Genomic DNA, 21,528 nt, shown 5'->3' on the forward strand with positions numbered 1-21,528 from the left:
CAGCTCTTAGTTTTCACTCTTTTCTTTTGACTACAGAAAAATAACAGAGTAGTTTTTTCTGGGGGGAAGAACTCAGAAAGAGTACAAATATAGATTTCTACTTGAAATCTCAGGATCTATCTTGTGAATCATGTTTGTAAAGCTAATAGTGATAGCACTGTGTGTGGCACTCTCAGTATCCTTGAAAGCATCTCAGGGCACCCAGGGTTCTGTGGCTCCCTTGTTGAGAATCACTGATAGAGGGTATTGCCTGAAAATGTAGAGACGTTACTCTTTTATTAACTCCAAAGGGCACGTCAGGATGAGTGCGCACATGCCTCTTGCAGCATCTCAAAGCCTTTTGAGATGCTGCACCACACTGTCTGATAGCTTGGGACTGCTCAGGCTGCACAGGGGATGGGGTTCTGCCATGAGGTCTCAGAGGCTCTGGCAGCCACTGCTATAGCTGGTGAGTGTGGGGCTTTTTTTTCTTCAAAGTTCCAGGACACTGGGGCAGAGTGGGGTAGCCATCATGGGAGGGCTGGGGGAGTGGGTGGGGGCTGGGGCTGGGTGGGGCAGCCATTGGGTGGGCTGGGGGAGTGAGCGGGGAATAGGGCTGGGCAGGGAGAGTTAGCATCCCATGTGTCTACTGAGGAAAATGCAGACAAGGATCTTCCAACCAAAGACAGGAATGCAATGCCATGATAACTGCTGCAATCTGATCTATCAACTTTCTTGAATATAGTAACAATTCTGGTATCTCTCAAGTCACTGGGAATCTGTTCATGTTTCCAGATTTTCATAATAATAATGTGTAGGTGGTGAGAGAGCTTTTTAATGCCTTGCTTATAAATTTCAGCTGGTATTCCAACAGAACCACATGCTTTGTTGTTCTTCATTTGCTTAATGGCTTTCAAGGCTCCTTGATAAGTTGGTGGATCTGTAAGGTAGCTCTTAATGGGGTGTTGAGATTCTGAACAGGGCTCTAAAAATGTTTTAAATGAAATTCCCTTGCATTCATGCACTGATTTCAGATAGAATTAGGTAAAATGAACATACAGCACAATCCTGAATACTAATATTCAGCTCTTATATAAGACTTTTGCATACATATCTCAGTATGCTGCACCAAAAAAGGGAAGTATCATCTCTTTTCAGTGTGCAGCCTTATTGGAAGTGGTCATAGTTGTTCACTATTGTCTTTCACCAGCCAGCAAAGGCAGTAATCAGAATCACCAGCAATAACCCTGAGCATTGGTATGCCTCCTATGACTCAGATTTGTATTTCTAGCTTCCTCTTAACTTGTATTTGAGTTGTATCTGGGTGCAATGTAATATCACAGTTACTGCACTCTTTTTCATTTAGCACAGACAAGGTATTTGGTAATAACACCTTCCAGGTCTGTCTTTCACCAAATAGATTCTGGGTTGTCAACTGATGGAAAAGGCTGTAAAATAATATAGCATGAGGGCCATTTGAGGAAGGTGAACCTGTACATTGTGGCTCCTCTAGACCAGTTAGACTTAGGATGGCTTAATTCTAATTTCTTTCCTGTTCTATGATGGGAAATGAGTTTTAAAAGGGTTCAAGAAAGTAAACTCCAGGTATTTCTTCCTATTAATAGAGGTCCAGTTTCTGCACTTGTTCTGCACATGGTACTCCATCGGTTTTTGTTCTATGCACAGAGCATCTGTAGTGTACTTATGTACAAACCAATCTCCAGTTTTTCCTAACTTTATCAAGAAAGATAGTGGAACCTTGGCAAACTTTGTATAAGGATGTACATTTCATATCTGTAAAAATTACTGGGCAAGAAAAAAAACATGAAATTCAGGTGAGTATTCAGATACAGAAGTCTTATTTGTTCTTATCAACATATTTCCAAGTTTCTTTTGCCATGATCAGTTCTTGTTCACCATTTCCAAACTTCTACAAACAATGTTCACTGTACAACATTATTTTTCCTTCTTCCAAAAGGAATCACACCCAGATAAAAATCCTCTCCTTAAACCAGACAGGTTCAGTTAGTTCACAGTAAAGCCAGAGCTGGTTCTTGTCATTTCAGAAGCTATAATACCATATTTTGGAACATTATGTTAATATTTTAAATTCCATCCTGAAAGGTAAATTCTGCTCTGATTTACACCCCTTCCATGTTTGAAGCAGTACCATTCAAGCCTGCTGTATTCCTATGCATTTGTAATGCACCATGTTGCTCCAGTTATAAGTCAATGCTAAATGTACATTAGCACAATTTTTTTTAGGTTCCTTTTAAGGAAAAAACAGCATTTCCCTAAAAAAACATGTTAATCACTACACAAAAAGTCTTTGAACTGCTTCTGCTCTTACAAAATCCCACAAGAGAGTAAGATAACCAAGGAAAGGATCTGAGGGGCTAAATGCACTAAAAGTATTAAAACATTAAAAAAAAAATATCCCCTGTATCAAAGATAATTTTGCCCAAGACTCACCATAGATTATCTTTAATACATATCAAGAATAATTTTTCTAGTTAAATGAAAACTATTTATGGGTTTAAAGTAGGGTTGGGATGATGTAGCCAATGGCGGCAGAAGCTTCTTCAGATCCAGGATCGGAGTGGGGGGTGGGGCCCCGCATGGGCTGATTTGCCCCAGGCCCCGCACCCTGCTCGGGTCATCTTTGCTGAGAGGGATATTAGTCCAGCTTTTGTGTACAAAGTGCCCTTCTTCTGGTCTTCTTCAGGTCTTCAGTGACTTGAGGAAGGTCAGTCTGAGCTTCAAAGTTTGCTTAACATCTCTCCCAAGGATACAGTTGGTCTAGTAAAAGAAGAAGGTAGGGCAGAGCACCTTAGAGACTAACTAGTTCAGAGGCTTTCACAACTTTTATAGGCAATGACCTGCTTCATCAGATGCTGATTTATGCTGTTGCCCTGTTTGAGGCAGTATCATTTAAGCCTGCAGTATTCCTCTGGATTTGCAGTGTACCATATTGTTCCATCATCATAGCATCTGATAAAGCAAGTTATTGCCTACAGAAGCTCATGCTTCTCTGAACTAAATAGTCTCTAAGGGTGCTTATACATGAATGCAGAGGTTGCTCTGACTCGCTGGAATTCTAGTGCGTTGGACCAGACTTGATTAATCAAGTCTGCAGCACTGTGGCAATTACCATGCTCTAGCAGCCTCTTGAGTCTCATGTATCAGTGTCCCCATGCTTAAGAATGGTGGCAGGGGCGCTTGAACTAAACCTCATTGAACAGAGCACATGTAAAAGCACCCTTAGGTGCCACCCTGCCCTACCTTCTGCATGACTTCAGGCTAACGTCAATAACTACATCGCCAATAAAGGATATAATAAAAAATATCCTATACTTTAACACAGATGGGCCCTTATTGAAAGATTTGTAGTGCTAGATTCAAACTTCACATGACAGGTACAGCCAAAACCCTGGATCCAAGCAACCCTGGTACTGGAGTTTCGAAATCCAAATCTCCCTAATTCTTCTTGAACGTGAGGAAAGAGGAAGTGGGTGGTTGTATTTATACAATACTTACATACACACATCAACTTGCATGTGACCTCTCAAAATTGTGAGCAAAGTACATTCAGCTAATTTTGTGTTTTGGAAGAATGATGAACCATGTTGCTGTATTTTAAATATTATAAAATTAACCTCAAGCATTTTTTAGCTTGGAGCCAGAAGTTTTCAAGATTGCTAGGCTTTATGAAATAATAAATGCACAGTCCTTTGTCAAAAACAAAAATAAAAAAGAGAGATTAAAATGGGTTTTAAATGTTGAACTTCCAAAGTGTGTATACCTGCATGGTGACCTGCCACATGGACTGCCTCAGAGCTAGGATCAAGGCTCTCTGGCCATGTTTGCAGATGACACCAAGTTAAGGGGAAGCATGGCCATGCCAGAAGATAGGTTGCAGATACAGGTGGACCTGAACAGGCTGAAGAGTTGGGCGGACTGGAACCAGATGAAGTTCAACACTCAGAAATGTAAGGTGCTCCATCTGGGGGCAAACAATCCCTAACATACCTACAGGCTTGGTGGTGAAAATTTGATTTGCACCATGGCTGAAAGGGACGTAGAGGTAGTGATTGACCATTGCATGAACATGAGCCATCAGTGCGATGCTGTGGCCAGCAGGGCAAACAACATGCTGGTATGCATTAACCATTGCATCTCATGCAAAACTAAGGAAGTGATACTCCCACTGTACTCCACACTGGTGAGACCGCAACTGAAGCACTGCATCCTGTTCTGGGTGCTGCACTTCAACAAGGACATGGAAAAACTTGAGAGGGTCCAGAGGAGAGCCACCTGTATGATCAGGGACTTGTAAGACAAGCCATAAGAGGAGAGGCTGAGGGACTTGGGCCTCTTCAGCCTACAGAAGAGAAGGCTAAGAGGGGACTTGGTAGTGGCTTACCTCTATATCAGGGGAGTACATCAAGAACTCAGTGAACAGCTTTTCACCAGGGCACCCTTGGAGAAGACCAGGAGCAATGGATACAAACTTCTGAAAGGCTGCTTCAGGCTCAATTCCAGGAAAAACTCCTTCACAGTCAGGGTGTCCAGACTGTGGAATAAACTCCCTCCAGTGGTGGTGCAGTCACCTACCCTGGAAATCTTCAAAAGGAGACTGGACAGTCACCTCACTGGGGTCACTTGACCCCAATTGTTTTTTCCTGCCTAGCACAGCGGGATTGTACCTGATCATCTACAAGGTCCATTCCAGCCCTTAACAATCTATGAATCTGCCAATCTACAAAGGCAGTGGAACAAAGGATCTGGAAGGCTGAACTCAACATTATGCTCTTACAGCTTCTGAGCGCCTAGCTTCCTGAGAGGAAAAATGTCTGCTTGCCTTCTCCAGTGGAGCAAACCAGGACTTGCAGGGCAGGTTACCCAGCTTATTTTAGCTATTCCCCACTGCAGACTGAGCCTGAAACCCTGATACCATAATGCTGGAGCTGATGACCCTGTGGCTGGGGAGAGACGGTACACTTAACCTGGTTTAAGTGATCAAAAATTGGTTTAAACCTGTAACAGAATATAAGTTCAGTGCATATAAACTAGTTTTAAAATGTCTGAAACTGGTTTAAGATAAACCTGGTTGAATGTAGTATTACATTTAACTGATTTGGGTCAAACCAGTTTATGCAATGTCTGTCCCAGATCCCTTCCTGGTTTAAATTAAACCAGAGTCCCCCAGCATCCCAAATGCTTTGCAGCCCTGGGCTGGGCTGGGCTCTGCTCTCTGCTCCAGAGAACAAGACTGGCCCTGCCCTTCTGCTTCCTAGCCGGAGTTCCAGCAGAAACTGCAGGCACAGAAGGGTTTTCCTGGCTTCCCCCTGCCCCCCTCCCTGCCTGCCCCTCACCACTCACTGCTTAAGCAGGGATCCCTCCCCTCCCTGCCTCCCATCTCCCACAGCATGGACCCTACCACATAGACCATAGGCATGTGGTATGGTGGCTAATGCTGAGAAGGGTGTGTGTGTGTGTGTGTGTCTCCAATATCACTGGGACAGGCAGACAGGACAGTGTCTACTTAGGGCTTTTTGGAACTAATCAGCAATTTAGCTGTAATGTCCCTCTGTTCCTTCCTTGGAAAAAAGTTGTTTAAGAACAGCTTGAAGTAATGAGAGAGGCTGTTGTTGTGTTGATGGGCTGATAAACGTTGTGTTATCAGCTCGCTGCTGGCTCCCTTGCCTGTCAGGTTTGTAGACAGTATTAAGAAGCAGGGACAGGGAGATTGAAAAGCTCAGTATCATCAACAGATGCATGCAATGCACCACCCCTGCCACCCCTTTTGCCTCAAAGTGCTAGCCAGGGGCTGGGGTCTAGCAACACTCCTGCCCCTTGAGCAGCAAGCAGGGAAAAGCCTGGAATGGTGCAGGCAGGGTTGGGGTTTAAACCCCTTCCTAACCAGAGTGTCCTGCGGGGACCTGGCCATACCCCCGCCTCCGCTCAGCATTGTGGAAGGAAGGGAGGACTGCTCTAGTGCCCCCTTGCTTCTAGCCTGAACCACTGCAGGCATGTGCCTGCATTTCTTCAGTCCAGAGGGAATGTCTGTGTAGTTGCAAACTGGTTCAATCTAGCCAGGTTAGACTAACCTGCAAAGATTGAATCAATTCAGGTTCAGGCTTTTTGAATGTCTGTCCCAAGCCTTTGTGACAACCATAAGGTTCAGTCAGCCTGTCCCTTAAAGATCCTACATGGGGCCATATACTCTGCCATGGTTATGACAAAGCAGATAATACTCTACAACACCCTTCAAAGTGGTAGAGCTGATGGCTTCACACTGGCTGCCATGCACTACTCTGTGCAATAGTATCATATGGGTCTGATTAGAAGTCACTTCCACATAAGTTAACTGTGATATTTATGAGTTTTTTTGTGGGGTGGAGGGGGAAGGAGTTAACTTCTTATTGGAACAATATAGTAAATGAGAGCAGCACTTGGCTGGCATTCTTTTAAGGTTGAGATGTTAAAAGTTTATTTCTCCACTCATTTTCTGGAACTGTGTGTTACACTATATAATACTAAGACTAAGAGAACCAGTTTTGAACTATGAACCCAACCGTGACTCATTCAAGTAATCTTTAGTCAAATGAATGGCATGATGTACTTCAGTGGGGTTATTCCAATGTGAAAGGATTACTTATATGAGTAATATTCACAAGTGTGGGCTGTAACTTTTTGGCTATTGCTTGGTAGACATTCCGCTACAGGTCTTGCTGTTTTCTGCCACGTCATTTCTGAGTACACTGCTGCTAATACTCATGTTCTTGTGCCTAACATCCTGTACCTATTGTTCTGGGAGCCCCAGAGACTCCTGTTCAAGCTGCAAAATGACAACATTGCAAAATTCAAACACTTAAAACCAGGGAAATGAACATGAATTATAAACTTCACAATGCCTACATAAGAAACAGTCTGTTTCAAGTTTAAATAAGAGTATATTTCATCACTGCCATTTTATCTGACCTCTCAAGATATTATTATTCCCTCAATAAATGCTAAATATAAACACATTCTTTGGAGGAAGATAAATAAAAATAATTATATGCACAGATTATTGATCCATGTTGATCAATCTTGACTGCAAGTATAAATCTAAGACACAAAATTTTTTACCATTAAATCAATAATAATGTTGTGTGTTTTCCTATTAAACTACATTTGCAACAGTACTTTTTTTCCTGAGATGACATTTAATTCACCAAAATAATTCAGTGCTCAACTGACAAAGAATTTTACCATAGTCTTACTCATTTAACAGTGTTCTATAGGAGTGACATAAATAAGAACTCTGCTGAATGCAACTATTCCAGCTTGTATCACCCGAACTTCTGGAAGCAAATATTTAAATAACAAAATTAAGAAAAAAATAATACTTACAGATTCTCAACAAACCATGAGCCAGAATCAGTGTTCTGCTGAGATGAGCTATTTTTTTTTTCTATTTTATAGCAATATTTATTATATGGGTAGCTCAGTTATGTTGATGTCCTTATTTATTTGTGGCTATGTAATTAAGGTACTTAATTAAGTTCTACCATGGGTATTTCCCCATGCTTCTGAGCTTTGCTGGTTGCCACATGGGGTGGGGAGGAAATTCTCCCCCACCCAATTTCTGCTGTTACATGTAACAATATTCTTTTAACCCTGCCTCAGAGGCATTTGGTGTGGACTGCAGCCAAGGCTGGAGATTTTGATGGGGTATGCCACTGTTCCTATTGGAACTTAAACCCAGAGGTTTCTGGCTAGAGGGTCTTGCCACTTTGCTCACTGTCAGGCTGATTGACATATTTGGGGTCAGGAAGGAATTTTACCCCATGGAGCATTTTTACCTTCCCCTGTAGTAGGGGTGAGGCCCTCTTGGTGGATTTTCTTATATCTACATGAATTACCTTTACAGGAGCAGGATGTTGGCTGCTGTGTCCTCTTGCTTTACCTGTGGCAGGTTACAGTATGATGTCTTGTGTTGCATCAGGGTTGATGGTATAGTTTTACTGATGTCAGACAATGGATTTGTACAGGATGGTTTGGATAGGGATGATCCAGCTTCAGGCAGGGGGTTGGACTAGATGACCTCTGGAGGTCCCTTCCAGCCTGACTTCACAATGATTCTATTATTCTAATTATGATATTTTAAATTATTTATTTCTTTACTTTTATGTCTCAAATTGTGCAAGCTATTTGGTACTTTTTTCCAATTAGTAGTGTTAACTGTGGTTTTGAAGCTATATGGGTCAATTGCTCTGGTTTGTTTTAGTAACACCAGACACAAGTCTGGAAGGAGGCACAGATGGCTTTAAACCCTCACTGTTATCCTTCCAGTCCTGGGGGTTCTGATGGTGGCTCTATGTTGCTTTCACTTAAAATAAGAAAAAGAAGTCTGGGGAGGTGGTCTGGTCATGCCACTTTTTTGTTGGCCATACCTACTGAGCTAGTACTTGCTAAATGGTGTTCTTTAAGAACCACAATGACTGTTTTAGGGCACCCTAGAATGACCACAAGTAGGATACTCTCCTAGTGCCTACATCTTCCAGATTTTAAGGAGCCTAGATTGGTTGAGAGATCTGGAATTTGTGTTTTGAGATTTGGAAAAAGAATAAAATATTTCTCTGCTGGATAGTTCCATCTGTTTTACACCTGCCTCTAAAGTGAACAGCAGATTAGTAGGCCCAGGAGGTTTCATGGAGTACAGACTGAATACATTAAATCAATCCCTAGAGTAACAACCCCTAAGGGCAAGAGTGAACTGATGATATATGTTGTATGTTCCTTCATCCCCATTTTAAAATAGAGTTAATGAAAATAGTAGCTGGTTTCAAGCCCAGTGAGCAAGGCTACTACATTATCCATTTCTAGAAATTTTATATATATAGGAATTGCTTAACACAGATTGCTTGTACAATTTTAGATATGCTCATAGGAAGGGAATTCAAGGTCAGCAGTCCCTGGAGGCTGTTGAACTATTTACAAGTTAGCTATTTATAACAACTAGCCTGGGAGTTTCTAGTAGCCCCAAGTTCTTAGACAGGTGGTTAATTTTTGCAGAGCACAGAGAAGGTTCTGGTTCTGCAGCAGTGTCCAATGGTCAATGATACTCAGGACCATTCTCTTAAATTACATTTCTTTTAATTGACACAATTGTAGTAACAGGCTTAATTACAACTTCATCTGACCCAAAGAAAGACAAGAACAATTAAAATCAATGAAGTTACAGTTACGGGGATTTTTCTCTACAGTTGCCAGAGACTGGAAAAGTTAATACAGTAATTTAATGATTTATAAAAGTTATTAATGAAGTGACCCTTGGATGTGTAATCAGTTCATAAAATAGCAGTTTGGTGAATTTAAATGCATTAGCAAGAACATGATCTGAGTAAGACAGGGGTTATGGTGCATATGTCTAGTTTCTGTGCATTTTACCAAACATAGTATTTGCTCTTATATCTGCACATATAAACACAGAGGAAAAACTTAAAGATGTTATAAGAACTATGGAACTCTCAACAAAATTATATCCAGCAAAATACAGATATGTTCAATTCAGACAAGTTTCCCACGAGTACAGAGACAGGACCTGCTGTTCTCTTCCTGGGTAATTTTACCTATTAATATGTACATTCGGTACCTTTTGTACTGTACTTTAAGTGGATGATACTTCTTAGCAGGAAACCACTTGTTCTAGGGAGCAAATCTAAAGGCCATTTCATTTGGATGCAGCACTTAAAAAGTAAGTTCTGTTTGATGATCTTGATAGTTCATGGGAAAGAATTGGTTTTCTTGAGGTATTGCACAACAGACAATTTCCATTTAAAAACAAAATAAAACAAATGGGTATCTGCAAACTGCAACTGATTTTAATCTCCCTTTAAGAAGTTCAAGAGTAGGACACTTTCTTAAACTTGTCCTAGTGGCCTTTTGTTTCAGGGGTTCAAGATAAAAAGTTCTTAATGTGAGAATACAATCTGGAGATGCTAAATCATAACTGAATGTGTTACAAATAAGGACAAAAAGCCAAGAATTCAAAATGGGAAAAAGGCAGTTCTCATTGTCAATTCAGTGAGCAAGTGTCCTGGACAAGCTGTGAGTTATGGCAGACCTTGTACACAAAATCCTTTAAGGGTGTCCTGGGAATACTTAAAGTGTGATCGTACAGTGAAAATAAGCATGTTTATGGCAGTGACTATGGAGCCAGTGAACAGGGGCTGCAAACAGGGTAAGGTGATTGCTGACTGCTGAGTGATTGCTACCTGGGTCTGACAGAAGCCCTAATGAGGGGGACATCTAGTCCAGGCCCAGCAGGGTGTAAAAGGAAATTCCCGAGGTGACCAGGAAACAGGGGCTGCAAACAGGGTAAGCAGTTTGCAGGCAGTTTGCAGGAGTGTTACTAGGTCACTTTGTGCCCCCGCCCTTTTAGGGGCAAACCTTTTAGTTTGGCATGAGGAAGCAGGAAAAAAGGAATTTTCGGAGCCAACAAGCAATAAATAGGCCAGCTTCCAGGCAAGTTCGCTGGGGAAGGTTTGCTTGGAAGAAGAGCAGTAAAAGAGAGAAGACAGTTTAAGAGACCCAGGGAAATGGCTGGAGATCATCACAATGCCAGAGCCACTGCAACTGCCTCTGCTTGTACCTGTGAGGTTTCTGTCTAGGCAGGACTGCTCACCATCAACGCTTCCAGCCAGGTCCAGGTTTGGTGCTGTGTGGCTTGCAGGTTCCCTACAGTGATGGCCAGGTCAGGAGTTCCTGCAGTATGAGTGGTACCTCCAGGTGGTGTCTCTCAGGGAACAGGCAAGAGAACTACAGGAGGAGGTGGTGAGGCTCCAAAGCATCCTCCAGCATGAGGAGTTTATCAATTCAATGCTGGAGGAGACCTCCAGGACTGTGGAGGAAGAAATGCCAGATGCAGCGCTAGAGAATGGAGAGGACATGGGCAGCCAAGAAGGTGGAAGCTGGAGGCTTGTGAGTTCTGGCAGCAAGCAGAGATCTTCACTTCCACCTATAGTGGTTCATCTGAAGAACAGATATGCAGCCCTAGCAGCAGAGAGGGAGGAGTACAGTCCATTGGTGGAGGAAGACAGGTCAGGCCTCACCAAGAGCCCTTGTCCAAGATGTCTCAAAGGGACTACTGAGGCTCATCTGGCCCTCTAACTACTACCCTATGCTGCTCAATCATGTGGGCACCAATGATACTGCCAGAGGAGACTCTGAGTATATAAAAAGTGACTACAGGGCTTCTGGGTATAAGGGTGAGAAGGTCTGGGGCTCAGGTTGTGTTCTTGTTAATCCTTCCGGTCAAGGGAAAGGGCCCAGGCAGAAGCAGATGCATCCTGCCAATCAACACCTGGTTGCATAGGTGGTGTCACCAGCATGGCTTTGGCTTCTTCAAATATGGGATGAAGTTCCAAGAAGAAGTATTACAGGGAAGAGATGGGACCCACCTGGTGAAAAGAAGAAAGAGTGTCTTCGTACACAGACTCACTAACATAGTGAAGAGGGCTTTAAACTAGGTTCACTGGGGGATGGAGACCAAAGCCTTGAGGTGAGTGACCATGAGACCTGGAGGAAGAACAAGCAGGAGGGGGCAACAGGGGAGGTGGATATATACAAGTCCATGGGGTCAGATGGGATACACCCATGGTTGCTGAGGGAGTTGGCTGCTGTGACTGCATAGCCATTGGTCATCATCCTTGAAAACTCATGGCAATCAGGAGAGGTTCTGGATGATTGGAAAGGGGCAAACACAGTGACCATATTTAAGAAAGGGAAAAAGAAGATCCAGGGAACTACAGACCAGTCAGCCTCACCTCAGTCCCTAGAAAAATCATGGATCAGATCCTCAAGGAATCCATTTGTAAGCACTTGGAGGAGAAATGGGTGATTAGGAACAGTCAGCATGGATTCACCAAGGACAAGTTATGCCTAACCAACCTAATTGCCTTCCATGATGAGGTGACTGACTCTGTGGATGTGGCGAGACCAGTGGATGTGGTGTACCTTGATTTTAGCAAGGCTTTTGATATAGTCTCCCACAACATTTTCACAGGAAAACTAAGGAAGTATGGGCTGGATGACTGGACTGTAAGATGGATAGAAAACTGGCTGGAGCATCGGGCTCAGAGAATGGCTCAATATCTACTTGGCAGCCAGTATCAAGTGGAGTGCCCCAGGGATTGGTCGTGGGTCCAGTTTTGTTCAATATCTTCATCAATGGCCTGGAAGATGGCATAGAGTACACCCTCAGCAAGTTTGCAGATGACACCAAGCTGTGGGGAGTAGTAGAAACATTGGGGGTAAGGCTAGGATTCAGAGTGACCTAGACAAAGTGGAGTATTGGTCCAAAAGAAATCTCCTGAGATTCCAGGACAAATTGGAGAGGGTCCAGCAGAAGGCAATAAAATGGTGAGGGGCTGGGGGACATGATATATGAGGAAAGATTAGGGATCTGGGCTTATTTAGTCTAGAGAAGAGGAGACTGAGAGGAGACTGAATAGCAGTCTTCAACTATCTGAAGAGGGGTTCAAAAGATTATGAAGCTAGACTGTTCTCAGTGGTGGCAGATGACAAAGCAAGGAGAAGCAGTTTCAAATTGCAGGAAGTGAATTTTAGGTTGATATTAGGAAAAAATTTCTTACTAGGAAGGTAGTAAAACACTGGAACAAGTTAGCCAGAGGGGTGGTGGAAACTCCATCCCTGGAGGTTTTCAAAATCTACTAGACAAACCGTTGGCTGGGATGATGTAGTTGAGGATGGCTTTGCATTGAGCAGGGGGTTGGACTGGATGACCTAAGGTCCCTTTCAACTCCAACTTTCTATGTTCCTATGTTGGAACCAGTTCCGTGACATGGCTTTTAAATTATGTGAACATGGCTGAACAATAATGCCAAGAAATGTTTCCTGGTTCTCTAGCTTCAAAGCGGCTGTAGAACAAATGAGAGAGACCAGGTTGTAGACATTCTTATGTATTGATTAGGACACCAGAGGAGGGTCTAAGACAGGGGCAGATTCCAAACCACAGGCCTAATCCAGGGTCAGGAAACCTAGTTAACATGCCCAGGGTAAATCCAGGGGCCAGGTCAAAATCATAAGCTGAGTCAAAGTTTGGGAGTCAGAGACCAAATGACTGGATCCAAGGGAAAAATCTAAAAAACAAAGTATAGGAATAGAGCAAGCCAAGTCAGAAAACTAAGACTACTAAATCATAGAGGCTTGCTAGGGTAGACCCTCATCAGGAACTGCTTGCCTATCCCAGCGTTCATTGGTATAGCTGGAGCTAAATGGGAAAAATGCTCTCCGAGAAGCCAATCAGGAGGCCCAGACAATGGCCAGCTGGAGTCATTAGCTGGATTAGGGCTGCCAGGCCCACAAGGCAATTAGCCCAGGCTAGGCTGCCTATTTGGACTGCTGATAAAGAGCTTCCTCTAAATGACAGCTAATTGGCTGATGAGAGTAAAATCATAGACCCTGATCCTAGACACTGCTCTGCATGGGCAGATGCTTAGGTCTGTGTTGACATCAGCTGGAGTTCACACTGTACATTTTGAATCCCAAGCCTTGATTAGTATATGGCAGAATGGTAAAACCTCTCCGAATCCATGGGTAAGTCCCTGGCTACTTGGGATATGGATATTAGAATAGTGGAAGTGGCAGATAGATAAAAGATGTGTAGCTTATTTTAAGATCATACTGGCTCATAACTCATGCATTCAGAGGCATCTGTCTGTCATAATGAACTTTGTTTAGAGATCTTGGTTTGAGTTATAAAGGCATTCATGTATTCATACACTTATCAGAAGTTTGGATCAGACTTACTGTCTCTACAGGAGCTTGATAATCAGATTCCTGAGCTATGTAATAGGTTTAGAGAAAGAACAGAAGAGATGCAGTCAGACAGTGATTTGGTAGGATCCCTCCCAACATCCAAGACTATGAACATGCCTGAAAATAAAGGATACATTATTAATTAGTTAATGTTGGTAAAGCACTTCGAAGATGGAAAGTGCCAAGTATTCCTTTTTAATTTTCAGTAAATACAGGAACAAGCATTCTGTGTTGTAAGGAAACAAAAGGCTGTGAGTACATAAAATGCTTAAAAATATACAAAATATTTAAGAACTAGAGAAATTGTCAACACCAAAATAGCATCCAGGCTTCTGCAGCTTTATATCTCTACAGCATCATATGCATGTGTATGGTACTTTAGTTGAGAGGAGTTCATGACTCAGTGGTGAGATATGATCAGTGAGCACCATGGATAACTTTGGTAATAGGTGGGTTGCAAAAGTGCTTAAATCGCCTTTCCTTCCTTCTTCTTCCTCCACCCAGCTCCACGTTGTGCAGATTACATCGGGCAGGTTATTCAGAACAGCTTATGGTCTGCTTTATGGAGTCCCCTGTGGTTTAGTGGTAGAATCCTTGGGTGCATCTACACATGCATTAACATACTTTAGTTAATTAAATCTAGTACCTCCATTGTGAGGTACTAGGAAAATACACATGAGCCTGTCTTAAGTTTTAAGTGGTGCTTAATGTGCATTAGCCTTTTAAAATGTGCATTAACTAAATGACATGTTTTTCTTTTAGTGATGCTTTAATGTGCATTGAAATAGGCCAATGAGCATTAAAGCACATGTGTAGATGTGCCCCTTGTCTGCCACATAGGAGACCTGGGTTTGATTCCTGGATGTTTATACAACTACAGCCATGGAGGCACCAAACATCTGGACTCACTCTGACCTTTGGATTCTGTCTCAGTGGTCTAAATGGGGGATGGAAGGTCTGTGCAGCCTCCACTCCTCTGAACTCCTGCCTAGGCATATCTATGTAAGGTCTGGGTGACCTCTCACTCATACACCATGATCTGGAAGGACTGATGGTTGCCCCCTCCCAAAAAAGGGGTCTGCTTTAAGCCTGGCCAGCTACTTTGGTGACTGTAGTGAGACATTGTTCATACCTTCTGTGCTCTGGCCACACCCCACCACATCAGCTGTATGAGATCTCTTTGTAGGTATTAGGATGATTGCAGCTGTTCCATACTACCCCAAAGACCATTAGACAGGAGAGACTTTCTGTGAGGTGGCTTTCCTGCTTGAACATTAGGTCCTAGTGCAGCAAAGGATTTTACCCATTGTGTCCTATGCTTGAAAATTTACAGTCTAAAGGGCTCACACTGGGAAATGGAAACTATGATTTAAAACTTGGAATTTTTTGCCTAATATTTACATAGAGAAAGGGAAAACAAAGTGGCATCCCAATCATTACTTCCTCAAGAATTGTCCCATGAGTATGCATCAAGGGGAGCAGTTTGTCCAGGACTGAAAATGTTGTACAAACTGCTGCAGACTGTTTCCTGACCCACTCATTGTCATGTCCCCATCTGTTCTTTCCAGTTCCCTAAGTGGTAAACAAGCTGAGTTGGGAGTCAAACTGTCAAATTCATGAAGTTTCAGTAAGTTGGAAGCTACATCAAGAAAGGTCATGCACTTCACTTTTCATTCCATGGGTGCTTATAAAATATGAAATTTTGCACAAATACCTAAAAACTCTATTACATTTTTGGAGACTTTAAAAAATAGTAGAATGTAAAATGATTTATCTTCTTCCTTTCATTATGACTATTTTGAGAGCCTTGATCATCAAAATAAGACCATAGTTCTTAGAAACTGCAGACCATCTGCTCCTGCCCTTCAGTCATGTACCTCAGTTCACAACATCATACTTTGAATTTTATGATGTCATAAACACAGGATTATAACTGTAGATGACAGTTACCCAGTAGGAACAGATAAGCTAAGTAATAAGTCAGGCACAAGCTAATATCCTTGAAATCCTTAGCCATAACTAATGACCAGGTAGAATTACTGCTAAATGAAAGGAGCTAATATAATTTCCATGGGGTTTTTAGTGAGTCAAAGATTCATACAATCTGCATAAGGAAAAATAAAAAATAGATCTTATAATATTTTATATATTCCTAAACCGTTCATATTTTCAAAACAATATGCCTGTATTTTCCACACACATTCCTTTATATTCATATTTTTTCTTATATGACTCTCTCTTTTGCCAAATGATAAAATATGCATGGGACGTAAACCTGTACATATAAACTCAGGGGTCTAATTCCAATTTATAACAGCTAAAGCTGTGGCCCACACAATTCATACGTACCCCCCCCCCACACACACACTGAATACAGTAGAAATTTTGTGTCTGCAATTTTAATATAGGTGTAAGAGATAGGAACACTTCTATTAGGTTTAGTGCTGTCCTGCTATAGCCCTCAGTAGAAGACAATGTTTTAAACTGTATTTATAGAAATTGAGACTAGTTTTTCAGGCCTTTTGAAAATGTAAGGCCAGATAGAAGTCAGTGGAGCTTTGTTGAAGGTGCCAGAAGACTGGAAAAGGGCCAATGTGGTCCCCATTTTCAAAAAAGGGAGGAAGGAGGACTCAGGTAACTATAGTCCTGTTAGTCTTACCTCGGTCCTGGGAAAGCTCTTTGAGAAAATTATCCAGGAGCACATCTGCGAGGGACCAGAGGGGGAGATTATGATTAGGGGCAACCAGCATGGGTTCATTAGGGGAAGGTCCTGCCAGACCAACCTGGTTGCCTTTTTTGACCAGGTCACAAAATCCTTGGACGCAGGTGTAATGGTGGACGTAGTTTTTCTGGACTTTAGGAAAGCCTTTGACACTGTCACCCCGTTCTCATTAAAAAATTAGGCGACTGTGGCATTGATGCTTACACAGTCAGATGGATCACAAATTGGCGAGAGGGCTGCACCCAGAGAGTGGTGGTGGATGGGTCATTTTTGACCTGGAGGGATGTGGGCAGTGGAGTCTCCCCAGGGCTCAGTCCTCAGGCCTGTACTGTTCATCTTCATCAGTGACTTGGACAAGGGGGTGAAAAGCACCTTGTTCAAATTCTCAGATGACACTAAGATGTGGGGAGATGTGAGCATGCTAAAAGGGAGGGACAGGCTATAACTAGATCTGAACAGGTTACAGAGGTGGGCGGATGAGAATAGGATGGGATTCAATACTGACAAGTGCAGGGTACTGCACCTAGGAAGAAAGAACTAGCAGCATACCTACAGGCTGGGGAACTCCCTTCTCATCAGCACAGAGGCAGAAAAGGATCTGGGAGTCATTAGATTCCAAGATGAACATGGGCTGCCAATGTGGGGATGCAGACAGTAAGGCTAACCGCACCTTGTCATGCATCCATAGATGCATCATGAGCAGGTGCAAGGAGGTGATCCTTCCCCTCTATGTGACATTGGTCAGGCTGCAGTTGGAGTACTGCATCCTGTTCTGGCACTGCACTTCAGGAGTGATGTGGACAGCATTGAGAGGGTCCAGAGGAGGGCCACTTGCATGGCCAGGGGGCAGCAGGGCAGGCCCTACAAGGAGAGGCTAAGGGACCTGAACCTGTTCAGTCTCCACAAGAGAAGGCTGAGAGGATCTGGTGGCTGTCTATAAACTTACCAGGGGGGACCAGCGGGGAACAAGAAAGTCCCTGTTCCCCTGGGTACTACCAGGAGTAACAAGGAATAACAGCCAGAAGTTGACTGAGAGTAGGCTCAGGCTAGACATCAGGAGGCACTACTTCACAGTCAGGGTGGCTAGGGTATGAAACCAACTTGCAAGGGAAGTGGTGCTCGCTTCTACCCTGGGGGTCTTCAAAAGGAGGCTTGGTAATCACCTTGCTGGGGTCGTTTGACCCCAGCATCCTTTCCTGCCCATGGCAGGGGGTCGGACTTGATGATCTGCTCAGGTCCCTTCCGACCCTACCAACTATGAAACTATGAAGTACAACGGCCCAAAACTGGTCACTAATATAGATATCCACATTACAAGTCACTGGCAATAGCCCTTTTAACAAAAGCTATGGAGTTGGTGTTGCTTTAGTAAATGTTCAGTATGGGAGCCAAGATAAATTTCTGATAAATATACCATTCAACAGCAGTTGTGCTCTGTAGAAAGGCTGGAAGTCAACCTGAATGGACCTGTAGGCAGGCACAGGAGAAAATGTACAGCATTAGAATATAATCACAATGTCAGTTTGATACTGAGGACAAGCTCTGGAATAGACATTGAAACTCTACAGTTTTGGAAGTTAGAGGTTTACTTGGTCTCACTTTGGAGAAGCTAGCAGGTCATTCACTGCTTATTAAATCTGTTTTTTTTTAAACAGTCTTCTGCCACTATCAACACATTTTGCTTTAAAGAGGTAGATATGAATATTATCATGACTTGTTATACTAACCCTCTAGGTCAAGAGCAAAAAATTACAAGCTAGAGAGCATTTGTCTTTGTCCTTTCCAGACTGACTTAGCCTGCTTTATTGCTATTACTCCATTAAAAACAGAATTATTCATTTTATAGAAGAAAACATTCTTTTCAGAATGACTAATTGCCAAAATACCTTTATAGGAAAAGGAAATAACAGCCTTTAATTATGATCCGTTCCTTAAAAGGAAGGAGCTAGGCTTTGTTTTAGGAAGCAACTTTCATCATTTTTTGGTAACTTAGAAAATAAAATTTTATTTTTGATCAGAATGAAAAATACTCATTCAAGCAAAATTTAATGAGAAAACCCCTTTGGCCATGTCTAGCACAAACAGGCTGGCTTTATGGAAAAAATGAAAACTGATGCTAAATGGTAGGTCATTGGTTCTTATGTCATTCTGAAGTTTTGTTTGATTGCTTCAATGCAAAGTGAAGCTGCAATACTAGGATTAGATTTGGCCTGCTGTAGAAAGATAGATAGGTTTTAATTTATAAGTTTATGTTTGGCAACAAACACAATTGAAACACAGTTCATTTTATTTCTTTTTTCTTTTTTAAACTAAGTCTGCCCTGTGTTATTTTTGTTCTCCTCAGTCCTGATCCTCCTGCTGGCAAACTGCTGTGTTAGCCAGGAAATCAACAATTGCCAATCTATCATTATTACTTGCAAGACTCAGGTGTTGTGTGATAATGCCCTTTAAGGCTGAATGATAAAAGTGAGCTTAAATCCTGTTTACAAAACAGACTTAGGCATCCAGGAGCCTAATTCCAATTAGCTTTTGATGAGACTTTCGTGGACATACAAACAAGATACAGCAGGGCAAAAGAGGTTTGGACATGCCCAGCTGCTTTAGGATAACCGTCCACATTTGTACTCTTGCTACCATAATAACTCCAAGTTTGGTAGCTTAACTCTTTTGAGGATTGGGTTAATTTTTATTTACTACAGAGTAACAGCAAGGGTGCAAGTAGTCACTGCAGAGCAGCTAACATGCCATAAAGCCCTCTTTTGAGCCTGATGACTTGTTCATGTGCCACTGAGTGCCTAACTTCAGGTCGCTTTTAAGAATCTGATTTCAAGATCTATCACTGAATCATAGAATCACAGAAAATTAGGGTTGGAAGGGGTCTCGGGAGGCCATCTAGTCCAACCCCCTGACTGTTCCCAACTATATAATCCCAGCCAAGGCTATGTCTACCTGGGTCTTAAAAACCTCCAAGAATGGAGATTCCATCACCTCTCTGGGAAACCTGTTCCAGTGCTTTACTATGTTCCTAGTGAGAGAGGGGTTTTTTTGTAATATCTAACTTAAACTTCCCTTGCTTCAACTTGAGACCATTGCTTTTTGTTCTGTCATCTGCCACCATTGAAAACAGTCTAGCTCCATCCTCTTTCAAACCACCCTTCAGGTAGATGAAGGCTGCTATTAAATCTCTCCCCCCACCCCTGGTTTATCTTCTTCAGACTAAAAAAGTTCAGCTCCCTCAGCCTCTCCGCAGAAGTCATGTGCCCTACCCCATAACAATTTCCACTTTACTCTGCTGGACTCTCTCCAATTTGTCCACATCTTTTCTGTAGTGGGGGGCCCAATACTGGACACAATACTCCATATGTGGCTGCACCAGTGCTGAATAGTGGGGAATAATTGCTTCCCTTGATCTGCTGGCAATGATTCTACAAATGCAGCCCACTATGCCATTAGCCTTCTTAGCAACAAGGACACACTTTTGGCTCACAGTCAGCGTATTGTCCACTGTAATCCCTAGGCCCTTTCTTGCAGAGCTGTTGCTTACCCAGTCAGCCCCCATCCTGTACTGGTACATGGGATTGTTACATCCTAAGTTCAGGGTTTTTTACTTGTCCTTGTTGAACCTCTTGAGATTCCTTTTGGACCAATCCTCCAATTTGTCTAGGTCACTCTGAATCCTAGCCCTACCCTCAAGTATGTCTACTGCTCCCCTCAGCTTGGTGTCATTTACAAACTTGCTGAGGGTGCACTCTCTCCCATCTTTCAGGTTGTTGATCAAGGTATTGAACAAAACTGGCCCCAGGACTAAGCCCTGGGCCACTCCACTTGATACTGGCTGCCAACTAGACATTGAGCCATTGACTATTACCCTTGGAGCTTGATGCTTCAGCCAGCTTTCTATCCACCTTACAGTCTGCTCATTCAACTCATTCTTCCTTAGCTTGCCTGAGAGAACATGGTGGGAGACCATATCAAAAGTCTTGCTGAAGTCAAGTATCGTTTCGTCCTTTTGCAAACATCCCTTCACAGGAGCTGAATTCACACAACTACTTGTGCTAAGCATGGACTTCTAACATTTCAACACACTGAGGATTTTTTTTTTAATTCATTTTTCAATGATAAAAAAGAGAACCAGATGAAATTTCCAAAGAACAAGATCATCATAGATGAAACAGCGAACACAAGATCACTGTGTCACCCATATGTTTTGAGTACATGGCAGAGGTACACTGAACTACAGAGGTGTTTATTAAAAATGATGGGATAATGCAGAGTGAAGCATAAAATAGAAGCTCTTTGGGACAGGAACTATTTTTGTTCTGCTGGACTGTACTGGGCACAGTGGGGCCCCAGCTCATGATGGGGGCCTACAGATGTAGCAATACAAGTTATATTATGGCCATATAGTAAAATAATGCTGGCATGTTTATCTCCTGCTCCCCACTTCCCTCTGCTCACCTGCCATACACACACATACTCTGCAGCAGTAGTTGCTAAAGGAATAGAAAAATACTGGGAAGAAAGAAAAGGAAAGAAAGAGAAGGAGGAAAGGAAGGTTTGAAGATACTTTTAATCCATCTCAAGGCACCCAGTTACATTTGTTTGTTTCCCTTGGTTATTTGTTTTGTATCATGATACCTGACACATCAGAAAGCACAAGAGGGATTTGCAAGCCTAAGAAAAAGGTAAAATAGTACTTGAAAAGGATTATTTGTGAAGGTTTATTTTGATTTTATTACACAAGAGGCCAGTCAAGCATAAAGGGATTTGGTTTGTTTTGAGTTTGTAACAAAATTCAGTGGCTAGGGATACACAATTGTTTGCTATTATTTTTCTGGCCTGCAAAAAATTAAAAAAAAAAAAAAAAGCCATTAGATTCAGAAATATTGGCCAAACAGATGTTAGAAGAGGCTTCTACATATGATACTTCTGTGGAATCTAAGCATTAGCAGCATCATACCAGTATATAACTGTGAGACTATTTATACCTAGTGGCA

Source organism: Alligator mississippiensis, chromosome 1, assembly GCF_030867095.1.
Source record: "Alligator mississippiensis isolate rAllMis1 chromosome 1, rAllMis1, whole genome shotgun sequence".
NCBI lineage: Eukaryota > Metazoa > Chordata > Crocodylia > Alligatoridae > Alligator > Alligator mississippiensis.